The 6,128-nt window shown below is 33.6% G+C and overlaps 1 long non-coding RNA gene across 1 annotated transcript in view; it reads right to left on the bottom strand.

The window, feature by feature from the left end:
* Positions 1-1,927: 1,927 nt before the first annotated feature.
* Positions 1,928-6,128, bottom strand: part of LOC110322474 — a 469,796-nt gene continuing 465,595 nt past the window's right edge. Inside the window, exon 4 of the long non-coding RNA XR_002380571.1 lies at positions 1,928-4,790. This is a non-coding gene — a long non-coding RNA (uncharacterized LOC110322474). The remainder of the gene's footprint in view (positions 4,791-6,128) is intronic.

Raw genomic sequence — 6,128 nt, 5'->3', positions numbered from 1 at the left:
CCAGGCTGGCCTCGAACTCAGAAATTTGCCTGCCTCTGCCTCCCAAGTACTGGGATTAAAGTCGTGTGCCACTATGCCTGGCTGGAGCATTGTTTTTATATATTTTCTTAATTCCAAAAAGTAAATTTACTTTATGTCAAAGTTGATACAATATAAATAATGTATACAAGTAGAAATATGTGTATAAGGTAATAAATATATCATTTCTAGCATTGAAAAATTGCTGTTACTCAATTAGTAAAGAATTGATATAATGTCTCATGATCATATTTATAATGCTAAATACATCTTACACATTAAGTAAGATGTATTTAATGTACATCTTTAAGTAAGATGTATTGATTTAATTTGTGTGGATATTGAAAAGTACACACAGGTAAAGTGAATACATATTAATTTATATATTTATTAATTATAAAACATCCTAATTTTATATTTATATATTACACAATATAAATGTTCCTTTTATAATACATGTCTTGGGTTATGCAAAGAGCATTTCTTTCTCTGCTGTAATTATGACTAGGAGGCTAGGAAACTTCTAGCCTCCATAAAAATCTAGTCTTCCAAGCTCACTTAATCAATCCAGCTTCTCTCAGCTTCTGACTGATTTGCTCTGCTTGGCTGCATACTCCCTTTGTCAGTGTGTTGTAATCTTCAGGCTGCTTCTCATTCCCTTGCTTGTTCTGCCTTCACCTGTGCCTAGCTTGTTCTCTCTGATTTGTCTCTGTAAACCTGTCAAGAGTAAAAATGCCATAAACACACATCGCCACCCATGTCTAACTCTTTCTCTCTCCCTGGGGTGCACTTGTAGACTCTCTTTTCTATGCTATTCTCATGGGATGTGAACAAATCCTATCTCATTCTGTCATGAATGGGAGTGATACTACCCATAGGGGGAAAAAAATAGACTGGGAGGCTAAGTCAAGGAGATTGGGAATTTAAAGTCATCCTTAGCACATCTTGCTTTGCAAGTTGGTGTTGTAGCATTTGGGGACAAGATCAATCTCCTTCCCATACTAGACATTTGCATAACCCATTATAGCACCATAAAAGATGAAAGCAGAGAGAAAATTTTCTAGTCAGTTTAAACCCAATTTGTCTAAAATAAAAGAGTCTTGTTTCTTCCTCTTGGGTCTCCATCACCAATAACTCACAGAGAAATATCTAATTCCTGATAGTGTATTCTGGGAACAGAATTGTTCATCCATACAACATGTATTTGGTTTGATATATCGTGTGTGTGTGTGTGTGTGTGTGTGTGTGTGTGTATGTGTGTGTGTGTATTCAGATATATTATACACAAATTCCTAAATGTGCTTACCAAATAGTAGATTCTGATAGTGCTTTTGTACAGATTTATCCTTTGGTTAGTCCACCCCTTCTTCACTTTTTCTCCTATTCCTTCACATGTATCCCACCTTAAACCTTTTATTTCTAGTGTCTCCTTACCCAGTATCTGTAATATCCCATATGTACATGCTCATAACAGCACTAATTATATTCAGTACTGAAGGGTTAGAAAAATAAATTATAAAAGAGAAATGATGCATCTGTGGAAAGGGGATGTGAAGTGGGGGATCTGAAGGAATTAGACAATATGGCAAAGGGTAGATCTAACAAATATACATGGTATTCATACCTGTGTTTTTGAACAAATAAACGCATGGATATTCTATTTAATAAATAAAATATTTATAATGCCAAGCTTTTACAGTGAAATAAAATGAATAAACATATGAAACTACATGAAACAATAAAGGAAAAAAATTAAGAAAATAAAAATATCAGGGCATATGCTCAATATAGTTTCTAAGATTTTTTCTATCTGTATCCTCATTTAGAAGTCTAATGCATTATTTGACACCAAGAAAGAAGCTAGGAAGCCAAAGGATCACAGAGCTCTAACATTGCAAGTTGGCTGTTTGTTTATGGTTATAGAAATTTATTGGGAGGTACATATAAACAAAGTGTGGCATATACATATATAACTTGTCTAAATGAATCACATTATTTTGTAAAGTAAGTATATAAAGTAATATGGTAAGAGATTACAAGAAAAATACTATATTGATGATAATATAACAAATCTTTGAGCTTATTAGTAGATTAAATCAAGAATAGGAAAGATTAATAAACTTGATAATGTCACAAAAATCAAATCTTTGTAATCAACCTAAATATTTTAGATCAAATGATTCAGAAGTTTTAAGAGTGTTGAGGTTTTAGATTGGTGATCAATAGAGATTTACCAACTTGTAGTTTTCTATAATATTTTAAAATTTTAAACCATTTCATATCTTATTAGATAATTATAATGTTATATATAGCAACATGTTTATATTTCAATTATATTAAACCTTTGCTACTAATTTTCTTTGCTTTTCATTATTTCAAAGAAGGTAGTTCAATGTATTAAATTTTCATTTTATTTTTACATGTATGTTTGTGTGTGTATATGTGTGTGTGTGTGTGTCTGTTTATATCTTTTCATGATTACTATTGTCAAAGGGGTCAAATGAGGGCATCAGACCCTACAGAAGAATAAGTCAGATAAGTAGGCTGAGAGTCAATACACGTCTTCATTTAGAGCTACAAATACTATTAATTTTTGAGTCATCGCTCAGTATCCCAATCAATCACTTTAATTAACTACACATAGTTATAGTTAAAGAGTAGAAAGTAAATATTTTCAATAGGTACTCAAAATCCAACAAAATAATGGATAATGGATATTAAAAAATTGCCAAAACTTCAGTGAAACCACACAAGTTTACTGAAAATGAAATAATTGTGGAAAATGTCTTTGTATGAGTAGCATATGGGTTTTGAGATGGTTGGACTTAAAACATCTGAGATACTACATCCAGGTATGTTTGGAAATAGGATTATATAGTATTTGTAACTCTATATCTACAACATAACATAAGATAATTATCTAACACCCCATTTACCTCTATGGTTCCACAAATGAATAAAACTTTCTATTCACGATGAGTTTAAATGAGTACTTTAGAGAAGCCTATGGCCTAATGATAGCAAAGTCACTGCAGGAAGAGAAGGATAAGTCAGTTGCCCACCTTAAAAACCCATGATAACGTTCCCAATCAGTAATGCCCTGATTCAAAGGACAAGTAAGTGTCCAGCCAGCTTCATTCTCTTGACCTTAAATATTATCATGCATTGTTTAAAATAAAACTCTGAAAGTGACAGAATGAGCCATTATACAACATATTTATGGCAAATACTAATGCCTCACAATGGACAGCAAAATATAGTTGAAGCAAATACGTGTTTCAGAATCATGAGAAAACAAGTCTCCTCATTCAGAGGATAAAATCTAAAAATATTCTATCATTTACACACTATAGGACTATAAATATAAAACATTACAATTCAACTCCAAGTTTGAAATATTTGATGGGATATAGTAAACTATTAGCAATATATTGAAAAATGTAGCATAAAATTCAAAGATATTGTGAGAAATGATCTGATTGGTCCAGGACAACTAGTTTACAGAGTTTAGAATGAGGATCTAAAAAAGGGGGATGAATAATAACAAAATAATGCAGAGTGTAGCTAGAACTGAAAAAAATCCAAGTTTCAAATAAAAATGTAAAAAACCACTGTCACCAGGAAAGAAACTAGGCTTTGCCAAATTCCTAACAGTGTGAAACCAGATCACTAGGCAAAGTTAAAATTGAAATAGGCTTCCAAAGCCAAGACCACAATAAACACAAGACCATAATTACACACAATGAATGGAAACGACCCTCTGCATCTAAGATGCAGTGTTTTTGTGAGGGTTACATCCTTTTCACACAATCGACCATTTAGTCCAACAGTTGGCTCATCCCAAGCTCATTTCCACAGCTACATGTATTCTTTTCTTCTAACCATCCAATGTATCATATACATCCCTGGAAAAATATGCCTGAACTGTAAATATGTCCTTGACCACATTTACAGCAATATATAAGTACCTTTTTGTTCATTATATCAAATAAAAGTTGTCATTATATTATTTTGATTTTGAAGGTTTATGACTAACATTTGTATTCTCTCCTATATTATGGGGTAAGATAATTACTCTATACATCTTTTTTGCAAGTTTTTCTTTATGTGTAAGATGTAATACAGATAAAGAAAGCTGTAAATGATATCTTTTTAAAAATTTTTATTGGTTGTTTTATTTACATTTCAAATATTGTCCCTCTTCCAGGTTTTCCATCTGAAAACCCCCTATTCCACCCCTACCCCTGCTTCTATGAGGGTGCTCCCCTACCCACCCACCAACCTCTGCCTCCCTGCCTTGGCATTGCACTACATTGGGGCATCAAACCTTCACAAGACCAAGGGTCACCCCTTCCATTGATGCCCAACAAGTGTCATCTTCTGCTACATATGTGAATGGAGCCATGGGTCTCTCCACGTGTATGTTCTCTTTGGTTGATGGTATTGAGCCCTGAGGAATCTTGTTGGTTGATATTGTTGTTCTTCTTATGGGGTTGTAAACCCCTTCAGCTCCTTCAGTCCTTACCTTAACTCCTACATTGGGGACCCCATAGTCAGTCCAATGGTTGGCTGAGAGCATCCGCATCTGTATTTGTCAGGCTCTGGCAGAGCCATTCAGGACAAATCCATATCAGGCTCCTGTCAGCAAGCACTTCTTGGCATACACAATAGTGTCTTTCTTTGGTGACTGTATATGGTATGGATCCCCAGGTAGGGCAGTCTCTGGATAGCCTTTCCTTCAATCTTGGCTCCACTCTTTGTCCGTGTATTTCCTTTTGACAGGAGCAATTCTGGGTTAAAATTTTGAGAAGGGTGGGTGGCTCCATCACTCAATCTTGAGACAAATGAACACTTTTAAAATACTTTTACTTTAAAATCTTAGTCATATATATATATATATATATATATATATATATATATATATATATATAATGTATAGACTTTATTTTCAGAAAATATTGCATTTGGAACAGGAAGATTTAAAAATAAATGATGTTTGATAAAGATTGCTTAGAAAAAATGTAATATTCTCTATTTCTTAGGTGACCATTTAATAGCAAGTTTTGACGATTTTATTTTGATTAATGCTATTAGTTCTTCTATTTTTAAATAGGAACCAATAATTAAAATGAAAATGTAGAATTAAAGATTTAAGGGGAAAATTAATTCACAAGTACACAAAACATTGTTCATTAAGCATAACACCACTGTCTGTATTGGATAGTGCATATCCTCAGTTTCCATGTAAATTAGTAAACAGTAGAAACAGCATGCCCTGCAATAATCTTCAAGAGCACACATGTCTGTATTTGTGGCCGCGTGATTCACATTGTCTTATTTTGCTTTACATTTAATTATCCAATGTCAGTAGCTCCTTTCTCAAATCTAATAGTACATATACTTGACATAGATAATGGAAGTCAAATAAACCAACCATTTCTCAAGTTGTTCATGGTGGGCCAATTGTTCTTGAAGGGGCTTCTTCTAATTAATCATAATCTCCTCTTTGTAGATTAATCATACTGGCAAGAATTGACTGGGCATGAAAGACACCTCACTCAAGTTGTAGAAAAAAAAATTCCTTCATTAAAATAATTTTACTGCTGATAAAGTTAAGGCATCCTATGGGAACTCACCAGATTGGCTTTAAAAGTTCACTCTCAGTTATGGTTTACGAGGAAATAAAGTAAGATCCTAATGACAACAACTAGAAGTAAAAAAAGAAAACTCAAAGTACATAAAGCATGTAATTCTACTCATGTTTTAGTTACTCATGTTTCATTTAATATATACTCTACATTTTAAAGCTTTGCTGAGAAAAATTGTATGACTGAATCTTTTTTTCTTTTTTTTATTACTATTATTTTCTTTATTTACATTTCAAATGCTATCCCGAAAGTTCCCTATACCCCCCCCAGCCCCTACTCCCCTACCCACCCACTCCCACTACTTGGCCCAGGCCTTCCCTTGTGCTGGGTCATATAAAGTTTGGAAGACCAAGGGGCCTTCCAAGTGATGGCCGATTAGGCCATCTTCTGCTACATATGCAGCTAGAGACACAAGCTCAGGGGGTACTGGTTAGTTCATATTGTTGTTCCACCTATAGGGTT

The sequence above is a fragment of the Mus pahari genome, chromosome 5 (assembly GCF_900095145.1).
Source record: "Mus pahari chromosome 5, PAHARI_EIJ_v1.1, whole genome shotgun sequence".
NCBI lineage: Eukaryota > Metazoa > Chordata > Mammalia > Rodentia > Muridae > Mus > Mus pahari.
This window is presented reverse-complemented; position numbering and strand designations above follow the sequence as displayed.